The sequence below is a fragment of the Molothrus aeneus genome, chromosome 25, assembly GCF_037042795.1.
Source record: "Molothrus aeneus isolate 106 chromosome 25, BPBGC_Maene_1.0, whole genome shotgun sequence".
NCBI lineage: Eukaryota > Metazoa > Chordata > Aves > Passeriformes > Icteridae > Molothrus > Molothrus aeneus.
In genome coordinates, this window is record NC_089670.1 from 4,044,439 (window position 1) to 4,064,123 (window position 19,685).

The following is a 19,685-nucleotide window of genomic DNA, read 5'->3' on the forward strand; positions in this document are numbered from 1 at the left end:
AGAGGCTCCATCCTGGGCAGCTCTGTGTGTCGCCAAGGCTCAGGACAAGGGACAGCCACACACCTGGGCAGGGTGTCCTGGTGGCAGCATGAGGCACACGGCTCTGAGACAGAGCTGAGGGCAACCTGGGTATTTTTGTTTTCCAAAAATACCCATCTGGAATGCACAGATCCCCAGGCCCCAATGTGCATAGGGTTTTACTCAGGACTATTCAAGTTGTGAAAAAAAAGGCAATTATTTATTCTGTGGATATACTGTATTTTGGTTGGACAGTGAGGAAGTTGAAGGAGGGGGAAGTGGATAAACTTCCTTTTGTAGCAACCCTCTGGCCACCTAGCTGGCAATTTCTATGGGGTGAAGACATAAACCACAGTTTCTCTCATTCAGGAAATATTATTACAAGCTGGACTTGATTCCTCATCCTTATTTTTTTGCTAAGGGCACAGCAGGTCCTGGTGGCACCTGCCTGTCCCCTGTGCTGCCTGTCCCCTCCCCTGGCTGTCCCCAGCCTCATCCCACACCAGAGGAGGGTTTTGCCTGTCTGGAGGTCACTGTTGTGGCTCCAGTGCCCACGGGAGAGGTGGCAGCAGGGTGTGCCAGCAGTGATGCCCAGGGGGAGGCTGAGCTCTCCCTGCTGGCACCTGCTCCCCTGGGAAGGGGCTGGGACCCCCAGGTGATCAGGGACCCCCTCTGAAAGCTGCAGACCCCAAGCCACCCATCCCCTGTGGGTCTGGGTCTGGGGAGTGACTCTTTATCCATCAAGCTTTGATATCTCTATTTCTGGTGTGCATGTGGGGCTGCTGAGCAGGTTAAGTGCTCATTACAGCCAGGCTGGGCTGTGTGTGGGGAGAGTAAATCAGTTCAGGGCACACTCAGAACAGCAAACACGGCTCTTCTGTGCCTCCCCCCGTGCCATTTATTATGTCCTTTTAACATGTTTGTGTTTTTATTTCAGTGGATCAGCTGTCTTTTAATGGCTGGGTGTTGTTTTCTGTGCTCAGAGGTGAGAAGGTGTTTTATTGTTGGTCTCTGCTGCTTGGTAAAAACTTCAGTGTGGGTAAATTATTAGAAAAATTATAACTCTGAATGTCCTGGCACTGCCAGGGGAGGCTCCTCCAGTGCAGGACACTCCACATGAGGCTGGAGCACAGAGGAGGGAAGGCAAAGATGCAGTGATAAGAGCATAAAACACTGATAGCAGGCACTGCAGCACCTGCAGTATGGGAGAAAGAAACCGAGACATTTTCCAGCTCCACTTTGCAACAATTTATTTATTTGGAATGCTTAAAAAAAACCAAACAAACAGAAAGAGAATAGAGAAAACCAAACTGATGCACAGACCACCCTATCACATGCTCTACACCAGGTACAGACTCAGGATGTGCTGTGGGTGCCAGAGCCATGGCAGGAGGTTGGAGGTGCTTGGGACGAGGTGACACCGGACCTGAGTGCCCTGGGACAGTGGTGCTGATGCAGCTGCAGGTGCCCACATCTGCCAGAGCCCTGGTGTTTGTCCCCCCTGCCCGTCCTGCCAGCTCCCCCTCAGTGCCCTGGCTGCTCCCCAGGTGAGCCTCCTGCTTTTTTGGGAATTGCCCGCACCCATCCAGCCACCAGCATCCCACCTCCTTGTCACCTCCCACCCTCTCCGCTCCTGTGGGCTGGGTGGGGAAGAGGAGGGAAGGGGTGGGAGGCAGCAGGGGAGGTTTTGGCTGAGGCAGTGCCTCTCCCACCCAGCCCACCTGAGTTTCCAGCCTGTGCCAGCCCCGGGGCAGCGGCTCAGCACACGGAGCAGCTGTTGGTCTTGTTCATGGGCGGCCTGAGCGCCTGCTCCTTGGGCAGCGTCTCCCTCCTCTTGCAGAGCGCGGGGCTGAGCCTGCTGGGCAGGTTGGCCTGCTGCAGCAGCTCCCTGAACACCTCCAGCACGTTCTGGTTGTCCTTGGCCGACGCCTCCACGAAGCGGCCGTTCCAGTCCAGCTCCACCAGCGCCAGCGCCTCCTCCACGGGCACCCTCCGCTCGCCGCCGCTCTCCGCCTTGTTGCCCACCACCACGATGGGAGGGAACTTGTCCTCCTTCACCTCCAGGATCTCCTCCCGCAGGCTCTTGACGCTCTCGAAGGACTCGGCGTCGTCCACGGCGTAGACCAGGGCGAAGGCGTCGCTGTTCCGGATGGAGAGCTTCCTCATGGCCGGGAAGGAGTAGCTGCCGCTGGTGTCCAGGATCTCCACCTTGACCGTGGCCCCGCACACCTCGTACTCCTTGCTGTGCAGCTCCTCCACCGTGCGCCGGTGCTTGGGCTCGAAGGTGTCCAGCAGGAAGCGCCGGATCAGTGAGGTCTTGCCCACGCCGGCGGCTCCCAGGAAAACCAACCGGACGTGGTTCTTCTCCTTCGCCACCAGGGACATGGCTGGCACGGAGGGGACAGGATGCTCCGCAGCTGGTGCTCACCCTGCAGGTGTCCCTGGGTGCCTGCAGCCCCGGTGTGTCCGTCTGTCCGTCCTCCCTGCTCTGACTCAGCGCAGCCAAGGAATGTTGGTGCCACCGCTCCGCGAACTTCTCCCGGCGGACTCTACAACCCCCGAGCCCGGCTCATTTTTTTATCCTGGTCCCTCTGTGCCATGTGGCACCAAGCTGTCCAATCTCTGAGGGTTGTGGGTGCTGGAGGAGGGAGGGCAGGAGGGAGGAGAGCGGGGTGCTGCGGGCCAATCCGCACAGTGCAGCCCTGGAGTGCAGCAGCAGCATTGCTGCCTCGCCGCCGCTAGCGCAGGAGCCGCGGCACCGCCAGTCCCCACAGAGCCACGGGAGCTGCCCGGCCTGGGGGACACTCAGTGGCCATCCCCACCCCTGGCACAGGGGATGCTCAGTGGCCATCCCCACCCCTGGAGTGGCTCGTGGCCAGCGCTGGACAGCGGCACCCGCGGCGTTTCCTGCGCCTGCCCGGGGCTGGGCACTCGTCTGCAGACAGAGTTGTTGTGAACGTGCCCAATCTCCAGTGAAGCGATGAAATCTTTGGCTGGAGGGGGAAAATAAGCTCTCCCATCTGTCATAACCTCCTCATTCAGCTGTCAGTTACCGGTGATTTTTGTGAAATATTTAACCAGAGGGGGAAATGAAATCTCCACAAAGACGAAGCACAGCGCTCTCCAGGAGCCACGGCCCTGACCCAGCACTGGGGTTGCTCTGGAGGTGCAGGCTGCCCCATCCAGGTGTGTTTGCTCAGCACTCACCTGCCATCCCATGCTGGAGCTGTCCCAGAAGCTGATTCATGCAAAGTGCAAACACAAAGGGAGCTTGCACAGAAGTTCACATAAGTTTCTGTCACAGACATCTTTTATGAAAAATCCTTTCCTTAGGATTTTTCCTCCTGAGAACCTGAGAGGCCTCAGGAACAAAATGTAAACATTGATTATCTGCTGCTGTGGAATGCAACAGGTGCATCTGGGATTGGGCTCATGTGGTTGTTTCTAATGAATGGCCAATCACAGTCAGCTGGCTCGGACTCTGTCCGAGACCAAAGCTTTTGTTATCATTCCTTCTTTTGCTATTCTTAGCCAGCCTTCTGATGAAATCCTTTCTTCCATTTTTTTAGTATAGTTTTAATATAATATATCTCATAAAATAATAAATCAGCCTTCTGAAACATGGAGTCAGATCCTCGTCTCTTCCCTCATCCTCAGACCCCTGTGAACACTGTCACAAATTTCTAACCTAAATTTGTGGATGTGTGGTTTTTTGGAGCTTAAACTCATGTTTTCTTTCCATAGCCAAGTAACAGTTCCAGAATTTAGTTCTGGATGAATTTGTCTGCTGATTCCAAAACCCTTTTCACTGGAATTAGTCCTGCCTTTTAATTCTCCACTTATTGTACATTTTAGCCATGTTCGGAGCTTTCCCAGCTAACCTTATTATCAGGAGAGCCAAGAGAATATATCAGGATGAGCAGGGTCCTGTCCTGGTGTCAGCCTGCCCTGGGAGAAGGGAAAGGTTGGGTCCCCAGCAGGACTGACAGTGGGATTGGTGTCCAGTGCCCCACAGCATCACTGGTGGTGCACCTTCCCTCACCAACATGAAGCTCCATCTGGGGACACTTCCTGAGCCATGAGGAGATCCCAAATGTCAAGGACTGAGCTGTGGGAGCTGGAAGGAGCTGGGGATGCAGAAGATTTGATGGCAGGCTAAAAGCCAGGAGAAGGGGTGGATGAGCAGAGGGTGCTTGAAGGAAGCAGTGGTGGGGGTTTGGTGCCAGTGCAAATGAGGAACTGAAGGCAGCAAGGCAGGACAAGTAATCTCAAGCCAGCCCTTGGAAGCTGTTTAAAGCCAAACCTCTGTTTTTTTTTAAATAGGAAAGAATTTGGTTAATGCCTCTTTGTGTTTGGTTTTCAAGAGAGATGGAAAGGGTTTCCCACAGTCCCTCCCAGCTGCTGCAGCAGAACTCTGCAGGCTCTCAGGATGTACTGGGGGCTGTAGTGCCCTTGTTGCTGCTCATTTTCCCAGAATTTCATTCCAAAGGAACTAAAACCATGGATCTGTGCAGTCTCACAACACCCAACATCTCTCTGACAGGTGTAGAAGTGATGCCAGAGTGAAAGAGGAACCCATGGCAAGAGGGAATGGGAACCCCTGCGTGAAGGAGGAACCCATGGCAGGAAGGAATGGGAACCCCAGGCTCCAGGCACCCCATCCTGGCTCTAAACCATCCCCCTTATTGCTGGCACCCAGGGAAGGCAAATGCCAGGCAGAAATGCCATCCAGAGCTGGGCTTGGGAAGGGACCCTGGTGCTGTGGGAGCCAGGACTGGGGCACATCACAACCACTGTCCTTGGTCTGGGGCACTCCTGCAGAGTGTCCTGCCAGGTGTGGGCAGGGTGAAGGGCCAGCCTGGGCTGTGGCACAGAGCTGTGGCACTGTGGGCACACCCAGAGCCACACACAGCCTCACAGAGCCAGGCTCTGCAGCCCCCCTGCTTTTTCACATCCCTTGTCTCCCCTCAGTTCTCACATCTGTGCTGCTATGGTTACCGAGAGCCTGAGAGGTTTTAAATCTCCCTCAGAGCAATGGAGGATTTCAGGGTAATCTTGTTAGGAGATGAGCAATGAATATTTCCAAAGGCCTTTTGCATGGATAGCTCGTTCCCTGTGAGCTTATGGCCCCTGACAGCAGGGAAAGCAAAGCACGGGGGACTGAGCAGGGAAGGATGAACACAGTGACTTGTTTTCCACTGCAGCCCTTTGTCTTCACTGCAAAGTCCCTGAATTCTGAATTTTTCAAGCAGTTTGGGTCAGGTATTACCCAAAAAAAAAAAAAAAAAATTATTTCAGTCTGTGTTTTCCCCAGGGAAAGACTCACAGGGCCTTTATGGGCACCTGGAGATGGGGACAGTGATGGATGAGCCCTAGAGAAAAGCTCTGTGTCCTGCCCAGTGGGGCTGAGCTGGCTCGTGGCAGTGCCCAGGATCCATCTGTGGGGTTTTGTAATGCAGGTGGAGTTTGGATCCTGCAGCCAGGGCACATCCTGCACCCAGAGGAGCTGGAGCATGGCAGGGCAAAGCCTCTGCTGAGCCAGAGCGTGCCCTGGGCTGTCCCCAGGGACAGGGGACTCTGACAGCCCAGGGACACGGGAATGAGGGAGGGAGGGAGGGAAAGGAGCCCTGAGCAGGGCGGGAAGGAGGGGGAATGGTGAAGGGATGACAGCAGTGTTGGGCAGGAGCTGGGATGGAGCAGGGCTGAGATGTGGGTTTGGGGCAGAGGTGAGATGTGGGGTGGGTTTGGGCAGAGGTGAGATGTGGGGTGGGTTTGGGCAGAGGTGAGATGTGGGCTGGGTTTGGGGCAGGCTGAGATACGGGGTGGGTTTGGGGTAGGGTGAGATGTGGGTTTGGGGCAGGGGTGAGATGTGGGGTGGGTTTGGGGTGGCTGAGATGTGGGATGGGTTTGGGGTAGGGTGAGATGTGGGTTTGGGGCAGGGGTGAGATGTGGGCTGGGTTTGGTGTGGCTGAGATGTGGGGTGGGTTTGGGCAGAGGTGAGATGTGGGGTGGGTTTGGGCAGAGGTGAGATGTGGGCTGGGTTTGGGGTGGCTGAGATGTGGGGTGGGTTTGGGGTAGGGTGAGATGTGGGTTTGGGGCAGGGGTGAGATGTGGGGTGGGTTTGGGGCAGGCTGTGGGGTGGGTTTGGGGTGGGTGCAGTCACATCCCCAATGTTCACAGGCAGGTCTGGAGCAAGCTTGGAGATGTTCATGGTCACCCTTACCCCAAAGCCAACCCTGTGCAGGGCTGACAGAGCAGGGGGTGCCCCATGGGAGGAGAGGGATGGTCCCCAGGGTCCCAGCCAGTGCCAGGCCTCAGGCAGAGCCATCAGCCCAGCCTGGGGTGCTGGATGAGCCCTGCCTGAGCAAACCCCCATGGGCTGGGCAGCCTTTGGCAGCCAGGAGAGGGCAGTTTGGGTCAGAACACCGGGAAATGGTGTGTGGGCTGCTGCTTCCCACTGTGAGCTGGTGCAGGGGCCAGGGAGCACAGGGCCAGGGGAAGGGACTGAACCCTGCTCCTGGTAAAGCCAACAGCTCTCAGCACAGCAGAAACCTGGGATCTGCTCCCCTCACAGGCTGTTTGCCAGCAGGAATGTGGAACAATGTGGTGCCTCTTCTGTCCCTGGACCAGCCCTCAGAGCTCCACTGCTGGAGGGGTGTGAGTGAAGCTCTCCCCAAAAACATCCTGATGTCCTGACAGGGTTTGTGACATCTTTTACAAATATTTGTCTCACTTCTAAGCTTATGTCTGGTGCCTGAAAGTGATTGAGTGAGGGGAAAGCCAGCAGAGCACAGCAGCCCTTCCCAGTGGCCAAGTGCTCCCCAGCTCTGCTGCTGCTCCCAGATGGGAGAAAGGCAATTTGCACCCTCAGGAACAGCAGGAACAGCCTGTGCTGTGCCTGGATGTGCTCTGGGGAGCTCCTGCCTCGCTGCTCAGCTGTCCTGGCTCAGAGGGAACAGCAGCTCTGATGTTCTCAGCACTGGAGCTGCTGGTGCTGGGCTCTGCTCCAGGCCTGGACACGGTGCCCAGATCAGCACCGCTGGTCACACACGGGGTGACAGAGCCCTGGGCCTGGCCCATTGCTCACAGGCAGTGAGGCATCACTGTGGCTGTGCTGGTGAGCAGGCTGCAGCACCGTGGGATGTTCCCAGGAGCCTGAGCCAGCTTCTGGGAGCTGTTGGAGCTGCTGGAGCTGCTGCTGAGTCCTGCAAAGGGCACCCAGTGCCTCAGCAGCCTTTGCACCCCACAGCAGGACAGGGACAGTGAGCACAGCCTGGGTGGATGCTCCCACCCCATCTGCTCGTGCCCCTGCCTCTGCTTCTCCTCTTGGATGATTCCCAAAATCCCAGAATCACTGGGTTGGGACAAACCTCAAAGATCATTGAGTCCAACCCAGCCCCAACCCCTCAACCAAACCCTGGCCCCCAGTGCCACATCCAGGCTTTGTTAAACACACCCAGGGATGGGGACTCCACCACCTCCCCGGGCAGCCATTCCAGAACTTTATCACCCTTTCTGTAAAAAACTTTCCTGCTATCCAACCTGTATTTCCCTTGAGGCTGTGTGCTCTGGTTGTGTCAGTGCTGCTGGAGAAAGAGCCCAGCCCCAGCTGAGCACAGGCACCTTTCAGGAGCTGTGAGAGTGATGAGGGCAGCCCTGAGTCTCCTTTGCTCCAGGCTGAGCACCCCCAGCTCCCTCAGGGGTTCCTCACAGGGTTTGTGTTCCAGCCCCTCTCCAGCCATAAATCCATGGGGGATGTGAGGCTGGCTGGGTTTCCAGCTGGGTTTCTAGCTGAGGAGCTGAGAGAGAAGTGGCAGCACTGGGAACCCCCCCCCTGCCCTGCCAGCTGTGCCCCAGCTGTGCCCCAGCTGTGCCCCTCACCTCGGGGGTGGATCGTGGCCTCTCCCACCTGGAGTGAGCCCTGGAAGGGAGCCCAGGTGAAAGAGGAGAGGGAGGAGAAGCTGCTGTGGGACAGCAAAGGGCCAGCCCGGGCTGTGTGAGGCACAGGAGGGGACAGGGTCAGCGAGGCAGGGACAAGCTGCACCCGAGAGGGTTAAAGCTGCCTCTCCGGAGATGAAATCCAAATGGCCTTTGATTCAGCGGCAGGTGAGAGGAGAAACCCGAGCCCTGTGGCTGCCACCCCCCTGGAGGGGATGCATAGATGGATCAGCCATACGTGCTGCTCCTGGAGCTGCACGGATCCTGTTCCCAGCGGCGCCACCAAGGGCCACCTGCCACTGCGAGGGGCACAGCCCTGCTCGGGGGGTACCCGGGGGTGCTGGCCCTACAGGGGTCACACAAACTCCTGCCTGTGACCCCCAGGGCCAGCCGGGCTCAGAGGAGCTGGTGTGAGAGGTGAGGGCTGAGGTTTGCCCACAGCCCCGATCTGGGTGTCAGTAGGGATGGAGGAGAGTGGGGCTGGGTTTGGGGTGCTCCCTGAAGGGAGGGCTGGGAGGAGATCCCTGCTGGAATCGCTCATCACACAGGGGAGCTGAATCCTCACCTGCTGATGCCTCTCACAGCCAGGCTCATGGAAAGCACTGTCACCTGTGCTGCCACAGCACAGGGACTCAGCTGTGACAGCCTGGCTTAGGCACAGGGGCACTGGGAGCTGACCCTGGCATGGGTGCCCTGCCCCTCATCCTCTTCCATGCCAAAGAGACCATGTGGGGTCTGGAACCCTTCCCTGACCCCAGCCCTGTTCCCTGGGGAGGGCAGGAACCACGGACAGCCTGTACTGAACCACCCCGGGTAACAAAACCCAGTCTCCCTGTAAACAAATATCTCACCAGGGACTAAAGAGATTTAGTGTAGCTGTTCTCAGGCTCAGAGGAGTTCCTATAACATCTCTTATCTTGCTCTGGCTGGATTATTGGCTGGAGGAAAGAGCTTGCCTCTCTCCAGGCCACCAGCACGGCTTTTCCTTGGGTGACACGGGGTGACACAGCAGAGCTCTCAGGCCATCAGGGGGTGAAATGTGTGATGCTGAGGTCTCCTGCAGCCCTGGGGTGCCAAGGGGGAGCAGAGCACCCCGTTCTGCAGCAGCTGCACTGCTCCCAGTGCCTGGCTCTGCCCAGCTTTGCCCACTGCAGTGGCATCGAGGAGGGAAGCCCAACCTGGCAGGTGCCTGAACATCTCTAGACACAAGATAAGGCTGAATATTAGTGCTGATCTGCTTGGGGGGCCAGTAAAGACTGGTGGGGTGCTACCAGGTACATGGGCAGCCAGTTTGAGCTGATTTTCTGCACGCTGCTCCAAGCCAGACTGAGCCTGCTCCACATGGGACTGAACCCTGAGCCTCCTCCATGTGGGACTGAACCCTGAGCCTCTTCCACTTGGGACTGAGCCTTCTCCACATGGGATTGAGCCTCCTCCCTGTGGGATTGAGCCTCCTCCCTGTGGGATTGAGCCTTCTCCAAGTGGGACTGAACCCTGAGCCTCTTCCACTTGGGACTGAGCCTCCTCCACATGGGACTGAACCCGGAGCCTCCTCCATGTGGGACTGAATCCTGAACCTCCTCTAGTTGGGCTTGAGCCTCCTCCAAGTGGGATTGAGCCTTGTCTATGTGGGATTGAGCCCTGAGCCTCCTCCTCATGGGGTTGGGCCTCCTCCTCCTGGGGGCTGCAGCCCCAAGGCAGAGCTGCACCCCTCCATTCACCCTTGGCCACTGAGATAAATCAGTGCAGGCAGGGACAGGAGGCTCTGGGCTCTCTGGCTGGTGCTTCTGTAGGCATGAAAACCCCAAATCTGGACCTTGCTGTCCTGGCTTCAGGGTACAGGTGGGGAAAGGGGAGGGAGGAGAGCCAGGAGCAGACAGGGGAGCAGGGATGCTGATGGATCAGTGGGGCTGAATGTGAGAGGCATGAAAAGAAATGTACAGAGTGTAACAGCTTTCACCAGGGCAGGGGTGCAGGATGCACTTGGTTGTGCATCTCTGGATCACTGACACAAGTCCTAAAGGCAAGGGATTTACAGGAGAACAAAAATGGCAAATTAGGTGAGAACATCCTGAGAGGAGAGGAGAGGAGAGGAGAGGAGAGGAGAGGAGAGGAGAGGAGAGGAGAGGAGAGGAGAGGAGAGGAGAGGAGAGGAGAGGAGAGGAGAGGAGAGGAGAGGAGAGGAGAGGAGAGGAGAGGAGAGGAGAGGAGAGGAGAGGAGAGGAGAGGAGAGGAGAGGAGAGGAGAGGAGAGGAGAGGAGAGGAGAGGAGAGGAGAGGAGAGGAGAGGAGAGGAGAGGAGAGGAGCTCTCAAAAGCCTGGCACCCTTGAGGGATGGCTGGAGGGATTTGGGGGCCAGGAGTGGGTATGTGGCTTCCCAAGGCAGTGTCAGAAGGAGATGGGATCTTCAGCAGATCCACAGCATTAACACAAGGTGCAGAGGGTCTGGTGCTGGCAGGGGATGCCCAACACCCCAGGTTTGGGAGACAGGGGCACAGAAGAGGCTCCTCACCCATCCAAGGTGCTCTGCAGCCCAGACTGAGCCAGGATCCCTCTCTGCCAGGCTGTCACTGAGGCTGTCAGGGACTCTGGCCCGGCCCCAGAGCTCAGCCCAGCTCCCAGCAGCCAGGCTGTGCCCCTGCCCAGGGCAGTGCTGGCAGCCAAGCCTCCACTGCTCCATGCCATGCAAAGCCAGGCAGAGCTGATGCTCTCACCCTGAAAACAAACTGCTGGGTTTGTTTTTTTTCCTTTCCAGAGTGTATGAAAATGTCATTTTGTAAACATCCCCCAGTGCTCTGCCTGCCCAGGGCTGCCTGTCACTGCCCAGGGGCCCTTCCCCACTCACTGCATGGCCTCGGCTCCCTGGGCTTTCATGCCACAGCTCCCAACTCTTCCCCCAGTGACTTCTTGTCCTTAAATAACCAAATAAACTTCACATGATGGGGCACAAGTGACCTCAGTGTTGTCCTGGATCTGAGCTGATTATTGCCCTAGACACATTTATGGCCAAACTGCTCCTTCCTTTTCAGGGCAGGAGCAAAGGACAGCTCTAGCCAAAAGCAAGGTTAAAATAAAATGAGGATTGCATTTATTTTACAGGGGAGTTTGATGCTCCCTGTGAATGTGCCAGGCCCCACAGTGTGGGGGACAGGGTGGCAGCTCCTTGACTGCTCCTTCAGCTGTGGAGTCTCAGCATTTTGGACTGGCTGCCCCCAAAACCTCTCCTCTTGTGGGTTCAGAGGAGAAAACCTCTGCCTGCCCCTAAAACCTCTCCTCTTGTGGGTTCAGAGGAGAAAACCTCTGCCTGCCCCTAAAACCTCTCCTCTTTTGGGTTCAGAGGAGAAAACCTCTGCCTGCCCCCAAAACCTCTCCTCTTTTGGGTTCAGAGGAAGAAACCTCTGCCCAGCCCAGTCCCCAGCAGCCCCTCAGTGCAGCCCCTGTCACCCTAAGAGCTCCTGACAGCCCCGCCTGGGCAGCGCCGTGGCGGCTCCGCAGCCTCAGCCGGGGGCTCCGGCGCCTGTCAGGACATCTCATGTTTGTGACATTTTTCCTGTCGGGGAGGATCAGCAGCAGCCAGGCCTGGCTGTGCCCAGGGGCACCACCCTGCTGAGCCTGCCTCCAAGCTGGCTCCCAATTTCTGGCGTCCACACAGCTCTGGAGGTTTTGGTTTTTTCCAGGTTTTGGCTTGGGAGGAATCACAGTGGTGCTGGTGAGCCACAGATGGCAGCTTGTCCTGGCTGCCTGTGGTGGGGCTCTCCCTGCCCTGGAGGATGGGCTGTGCCACGGCTCAGCTCTGCAGGACACTGCAGTCCCCTGCTCCAGTCCCCTCCTGTGACTGGGAGCTGAGCAAGGGCGTCCCTTTGTGAGCAGGGACATTGGGGACTGTCCCCAGCAGGACAGGCTGAGCCAGGAGGAGTGACCACAGAATCCCAGAACCATGGAGTCATAGAATCATGGAATCATGGAATCATGGAATGACAGAACCATGGAGTCATAGAATCATGGAATCATGGAATCATGGAATGACAGAACCATGGAGTCATAGAATCATGGTGTTACAGAACCATGGAATCACAGAACCACAGAACCCCAGAATCCCAGAACCATGGAATCCCAAAACCACGGAATTACAGAACCATGGAATCATAGAATCATGGAATCACAGAACCATGAAATCCCAGAACCATGGAATGACAGAACCACGAAATCCCAGAACCACAGAATCCCAGAACCATGGAATCCCAGAACCATGGAATCCTGAAACCACGGAATGACAGAACCATGGAATCACAGAACCACAGAACCACAGAATCACAGAACCATGGAATCACAGAACCATGAAATCCCAGAACCATGGAATGACAGAACCATGAAATCCCAGAACCACAGAATCCCAGAACCACAGAATCCCAGAACCATGGAATCACAGAACCATAGCATTACAGAATGGGTTGGGTGGGAAGGAACCTCACAGATCACCTCATTCCAACCTCCTGCCACGGCCACCTGCTACATCAGGCTGTGCAGGTGATGTTCTGGGACTAGAAGATGAAGAACCCAGAGTCACATTTGCAGGAGGGGATTGGAGGGCAGGGGACATTGCCAGCCTGGGGACATTGCAGGAAATGGGGGCTCAGAGTCCCCTCCCTGCAGGGCTGGAGGGAAAGGCTGTGAGCTTTGTGAGCTGCATCAGAGCTGTCCCCAGGTGCCTGAGCCCAGCTCTGAGGCTCTTCCCTGGCTCTGGAGATGGGAATGATGTGCACTTCCATCAGCCTTCCCAGCAGTGCTGTGAGACAGAGGGAAGCTGGCTGGGCTGAGTTTCCCTGTGCTGCTGCCTTGTGCTCAAATTCAGGTCTCATTTCTGTCAAGGCCAGCGTGGCCCCAGTGGCACCAGGGGAGGAGAGGATGCTGCTCTAACACAGGACCTGGATACCTCTTCCCATCTGCCAGGCAGGGTCAGCCAGGCCCTCCCAATGGCCCTGCCTGTGTTTTCCTCGTGCAGTGACCCATGTGGGTGCTCCTGTGCTCCCTCCTGTCCCTTCTGCAGGGCTGGGAACAATTGGCTCTGTTTACCCAGTGCTGATGGATGTGGCTCCTGGTGCTGCTGCTGGCCAAGTTCCTTCTGCTCTCCCAGCAGGAATGTGGGAAGGGAAAATCAACAATCAATCCACAGCTCCATCCCTCTGGCTGAGTGCTGCAGGGAGCTGCTAAAAACCTCAGCATGGGCAGAGAGCTGAGATTTGTTTTCACAAGGTAAACTGAGGCAAGGAGGGCAAGGCACTGCTGTGTCCCCCCTCCCCTCCTGGAGCAGCTTCTCTGCAGGTAAAAATAAAAGTGCAAAGCTGCAAAAATGCCAGCTGCTCTCTGGACTGCAGTGGAGAGATGTCCCCAGGAGCTGGACCCTACTGCCCCTCAATGCTCCTCACTGCCCCCCACCATCCCTCAGTGCCTTGACCTGCTGGGGGGAGCAGGGGTGACCCCACTGCCCCTCAATGCTCCTCACTGCCCCCCACCATCCCTTAGTGCCTTGACCTGCTGGGGGGAGCAGGGGTGACCTGCTGGACCAGCTCTGCACTGGTCCCCTGGTCCACACTCAGCATTGGCACCTCTGTGAAATCTGCTCCAGCCTGGGAAGGATCAGAGAGTTCAAATCAGAGATCAAATCCCAGGAGTAACGTGTGAGTAACCTGGTCTGTGGAAGGGCTGGGTCTATCTGAACTTGGAGATTCCTTCCCACCCAAACCAGCCTGTGATTCCAGAAACAGGGGCTGTGCTGGGGGCAGGCTCACACTGGGGAAGCACCTTCTAGGCATGGACAGGGAGAGAGAACCCCATGAGCACAATAAATACAGACACAACAGGCAGAGACCCCCCAGCATTTCATTTCCCAGAGCTGACTCTGCCATTCCAGCCTGCCCATTGCACAGAGAGGAGCAACCCCGTTCCTCCCAGTACCATCCTGGTTCCCAGGGGGATGTGCTGGGAGTCACTGGAGCCCGGGAGGGCAGGGAGCATCCCGGGATGTGGAGAAGGCAGGGAGAATCCTGGGATGTGGAGAGGGCAGACAGCATCCCGGGAGGGTGGCAGGGCAGGATCCCGGTATGGGGAGGGGAGAAGGAGCATCCTGGGATGTGGAGGGGGACAGGGAGCACCCCAAAATGTGCGACTGGGCAGGGAGCATCCCCGGGATGTGGAACTGGGCAGGATCCCGGGATGTGGAACTGGGCAGGATCCCGGGATGTGGAAGTGGGCACGGAGCACCCCGGGGTGTGGCAGGGCAGGGTCCCGCCGCTCTTGCCGGCTCTGACCCCGAGCTGTGGCAGCCCCAGCCTTGCTTTTGGATTCGGGAGCACATCCCGGTGACCGAGGCTGTGTCAGGAAAGCTCCCAGGCGGTCCCCACCACTACGGCCACCTCCACGGGCAGCCCCAGCCCCTGCAGAGCCACCGAGGCTGGCTCAGCTCAGCCCAGCCCAGCCCAGCCCGGCCCAGCCCAGCTCAGAGCCCCCAGCCGGAGCCATTCCCCAGGGATGCTGCTGCTGTCTGTCTGTCACTCTGTCACAGCCGTGCGGCGCCGAGGCAGTGCCATGAAGCAGAACTGACCCGTTCTGGCAGCTGACATCTCCAGGAAGGGTTTAGCATGAAGACAAACCGAGCCCGGGGTGAGCTCACGCTGCCCCGGAGCTGCTGCGGTGCCCAAGGAGCAGCAAACAAAGGCGAGGCTTTGTCCCAGCCCTGTGTGACAGCGCCAGCCGGGCGGGGTGACCTGACCCAGCCACATGAGGGTGGCAATCCTCTGCCTTCTCGGGTTTTGGTTGATCATTGCTGCCCCAGATGTGCAGGTGTCTCTGCTCCGGCCCGCGCGGCTGAAGAACGAGTCTGGACTCTTCACTTTTCCATCTTGAGGTTGTTTATTAATTCTTATCTATAAAATTTTCTTTCTGCCCAGCTGAGATCTGCTCAGCAGGGCAGCCACAGGCACTCTGACCACCCCTGAGGTGGTGTTGTCCTTTTGTACTATAAACTACATAGAACATATTTACACTTAATTCCCAATACCCATCACCCATGTTAGACAGTGCACTTCTACTCTAAACCAATCCCAAAGTGCCACCATCACTGCAGAAAATGGAGAAGAAGAAGAAGAAGAAGAAAGGCTGGACATGCCCAAGTTCCTCCATTTTTCCCCATAACCCCCTTACCAAAAATGCTAAAATCTGCATTTTCACCCTGTGATCATTTTGTTATTACACCATTCAAACCTGTGTGACTTTCATGCCCTCATACAAAGCTGGCAACTTGCTCCAGGGGTCACAATCAAATCCCCAGGTGTTCTGGGCTGCCTGCCAGGGTCTCTGAGCCCCCTGGCGGGGTCCTTGGCAACTCTGGACACCCGGAGGGATGAGCTGAGTTCTGACACTGCCTCATCAGCTGCACTGCCTGCAGCTCCAGATGGCACAGAATGGCACAGAACGGCACAGAATGTGTGCCCCGGGGCCAGGGGTGAGCCCCAGTTAGGGGCTGGGGTACAGGGGGCTGTGCTCACCTGCAGTGAGGGCTTTGCACACACCTGAGGGTGTTTGTGCACAACAGAACCCTGAAGGCAGAGCCATGGGGCCAGCACTGAGCAAAGGGCAAGGCCCTGCTGAGCTCAGGGTGTGCAGAGAGCTTCTCTCTGCTGCCTGCTCCATCCTGCTTTGTTTAAAACCCACTCCCTCCATTTCCCCCCTGTAAATGTATTTTTGTACATGGGGCAGGTACAGGAGCTCTGTAAAGCTCATGCTTGATGGCATGGCTGCTGTTCTCCCCCAGGCAGCCTGGCTGCAGGGCTGGGGAGCCCAGGCCCATCTCCAGCAGCCCTGGAGCTGCAGAGGAAAACTCCCCCCTTGTGCAGGATCCCTGCTCCAGCAGAGCCACAGCTGGCACTGCAGGAGGGCTGAGCCCCCATGGGATGGGGCTGTGCCACCCCCTGACACACAGGGGACAGGGCCTGCTCTGACTCTGGCAGTGCTGTTTTGTATTACTGCATTTTTTATTTTATTTTTATTTTCTTCCCTAGTAAAGAATTGTTATCCCTACTCCTGTATCTTTGCCTGAAGGCCCCTTAATTTCGAAATTATAATAATTCAGAGGGAGGGGGTTTGCATTTTCCATTTCAAGGGAGGCTCCTGCCTTCCTTAGCAGACACCTGGCTGTTCAAACTGTTGAGAAAATTAATCCACAAACAGCAGAGTTTGTCCAAAAAGGAGACAGAGGAGTCTTTTCTGGCTTCATTCAAACAAAGGGAGAGGCCATTCTCAGCTCTTTGCAGCTCCTCTCAGCAGCATCAGGGTGGAGAAGAGGCCCCCTCCTCTCTGAGGCACAGCACAGCATCAAATATCTTCAGAGAGAATTCAGGCTGCTGCATCCCTGGGATGCTGATGGTTCTGTGGGGCACAGGAGCTGCAGCTCTGTTGGGGTGAGCAGGGCAGATCTCGGGTTTCTGTGGTTGAGATGATCCCCAAGGTGTTAAAAAGTCTTTTTATTTCCAGCCCCACGACTGAAGAAGAAGTTGAAATTCCTCAGTTCTGCTTTTCAAGGTTGTTTGTTTTCTCTTATCTGTTCCATTCTTTCTCTGAGCTGCTGAGATCTGTCCAGCAGCTCAGGCTGTGGCACAGTCCCTGCCCTTGGGGTGGTGTTGGCTTTTTATACTAAGAACTACCTGTACTTTATTTACAATAATTTTCCAATACCTATCACCCATGTCAGACAGTCTGTCTCTACTCTAAACCAATCCAAAAGTGCCACCATCCCAGCAGAAGATGGAGGACAAGAAGAAGAAGAAGAAGAAGGAGAAGGAGAAGGAGAAGGAGAAGGAGAAGGAGGAGAAGGAGAAGGAGAAGAAAGAGAAGGAGGAGTAGAAGGAGGAAGAGGAAGAGGAGGAGGAGGAGGAGGAGGAGGAGGAGGAGGAGGAGGAGAGGACACACCCAGATTCCTCCATCTTGCTTCTTGAACCCCCATTCTAAAACCCCAAAATTCTACTTTTTCACCCTGTGACAAATTCACTATCATTCTGCTCAAACTCTTGTGGCTTGTAACTCTTCACACAAAGTTGGGAATTGTTTCCATGGGTTACAATCAAAGGCAGAGCTGGTTTTGACCCCGTGCCAAGATCTCTGAGCCCTCTGCCAGGGTCTGGAGCCCTCCAGGCAGCCAGAGCAATGCCCTGGGTTCTGAGTTGCTGAGTGCACTGCAGGGACCCCGTGACCTTGCCCTGGGTGATGTCCCTGGCAGTGCCAGCCCTCTTGGGGGCACCTCACATGATCCTTCCCTGCTTCCTTTCTTTTTAGGTTCTTGTGAAGGATGAATAAACACCCGGGGCCGTGGCTGCCCAAGGCTGCCTCAGGCCAGCAGTGTCATCGTGCCACTGTGTCCCTGCTGCTCTTGGGGGAAGGATGCAGAGGGGCTGCTGGAATGGGTGATGGAGAAATGGGCCCCAGGAATGCTCAGGAAATGAGGATTTTTAGGGAAACCGTGTGGAGGCAGCCTCCATCTGCAGCTGGCTCCTCTGTGGGGTCAGAGCTGCCCTCAGAGCCTTCATCCCCAGAGTGACTCCAGCAAGAAAAATCCTCAGGCTGCTTTGCCTGGGTCTGCTCTGGGTGTCAGTGGGTGCTGGGGTCCTGCAGGGCCCCCCACCCAAACGTGGCAGCTCTGTGAGGAGGCTGAGCCCCGGGTGGGGATGTGGCTTTGGGCTGATGCAATGCCAAGTGTGGGCACAGCCTGGCCTGGGCACCTCGTCCTGGCAGGTCCTGGGCAGGGGCTGCACACTCAGTGTGAGCCTGGCAGAGCTCTGCTGGCACAAACTGGGATGGGAGGAGGTCTCTGGGAGCTGCTGTGGAACATCCATCAGTGCCTGGGGAGGGATTTCAGGGACATCCCTGGGGTAAGCACAGCCCCATCCACTGCAGCCCCTTCCTGCACACAGATGGGCTCTGCAGCTCTGCTGGGATGTGGCCAGAGCAGCTGTGGACCCTCCAGGCTGCAGGGAATGGCAGAAACTCCAAGGAGGGATATTGTATTGCTGGGAATGTCCCAACAAAGGCAGGAACGATGCATCTGAGTCCATGTTCTCAGAAGGCTAATTTCTTATTTTATGATACTATATTATATTAAACAATGCTGTACTAAACTATACTAAAGAATACAGAAAGGATACTTACTGAATGCTAAAAAAAAATAATGAAAGCTCTTGACTCTTTCCAGAGTCCTGACACAGCTGGGCCTTGATTGGCCAAAGAGTGAAAACAACTCACAGCAGAATCCAATGGAACAATCACCTGTGGGTAAACAATCTCCAAACACATTCCACATGAGCACAACACAGGAGAAGCAAATGAGATCAGAATTGTTTTCCTTCTCTCTGAGGCTTCTCAGGAGAAAACTCCTGGGTGAAGGGATTTTTTCAGAGAATGTGAATGGTACAGAGGGATGCCCTGCCCTGCCCTGCCCATCACTCCCCAGGCTGGAAAAGCCCCTGGGAGCTGGCAGTGCCAGTGCCAGCCATGGGGACAGGAGCAGGTCCTGCCCTCCCTGCTCTGCCACACACATTTTGGACCTGAGGGTCCTCCCTCCTCTTTGCTGCTGTGTCAGCACCTCCAGGAAGAGGCAATATGTTACAGCAATAAATATGATTATAATAAATAACTATGCAAAGGCAAAAATGCTTCAGATAAATTTTGTTTTGCCGAACAAAGGCTTCAAAAAAAAAAAAAAAGAGCTTCAAGGCTCTTTTTTTTGGGAGAACTTGCATTTTCAGTTTCCATCTTTTTCACTGGCTTGCTCCTCTTCTCATCTCACTGTCCCTGGTGAGATCCTGCTCATAATTAAAATTCAATGTTTGGATACAGCTCACTGCAGCTCGTGGGCCAATCCACACTGGAGCCAAGAAATTAGCAGGATATTTTTTCACTTCTACAGCGTTTCTCCCAGCAGATCCTCAAGGGTTTTCTCCAGTGGTGATTAAGTTTCTCAGAACTCTTGGGAGATGGTGACTGCTCAGGAAGATTCTCAGCAGTGGGAGGGCAAACCCATAGCCAGGATGGTGCCTGGAGGTGAATGCAGGATCCTCTGGGATGTGCAGGGCACGGGGACAGGGTCTGGAGTGTCCCAGCCCAGCACCTGTGGGTCTGGAGTGGCAGCTGCTCCATGAATGATGTGCTGTCCTTGCTGGGGGTGATGCTCAGGTTTTGGCTTTTCTATTTTTCAGATTCTGTGTTGCTTTTCTGTGTGGGTCTGGGCTTCACATCAGGGGATGCTGAGCTCTGTGCACAGAGCAGGGAGACAAAACAATTCCTGCTCCAGCTGGGCACCAAGGACAAATGATCCAAATCTCAGCCCAAGTGCACAAACAACGTGGGCTGAGGAGAGAAAAACAAGGATGGGACTGGATGGGCTAAAGCTGGAATGGGACAATGAACTGCAAGATGCAAATGGAGCAGAACTGATCCAAGGGAGAGACCCCGTGCCTGGTTGTGCATTTTGGGACTATTTTGGTTCATCTTGGGTGCAGCCCTGGCTGGGCTCTTGTGCTGCACAGGGTGGATCCATTGAGGAGATCCTTTTAATAAATCTCTGCTTTATTCTTTAGCTCTGTCCAGCCTCTGCTCTAGCTCAGCCTGCACAAGGCATCAGGGGCAGGGGATGTCACACAGGGGTCCCCTGCCCTGTTTGTGGCTCCCAGTATTGACCAGTGC

General features: G+C 55.9%; 1 pseudogene; it reads right to left on the minus strand.

Moving 5' to 3' along the window:
* Positions 1-1,242: 1,242 nt before the first annotated feature.
* On the minus strand, positions 1,243-2,568 carry LOC136566545 (GTP-binding protein Rhes pseudogene; annotated as a pseudogene).
* Between the last annotated feature and the right edge of the window lie 17,117 nt (positions 2,569-19,685).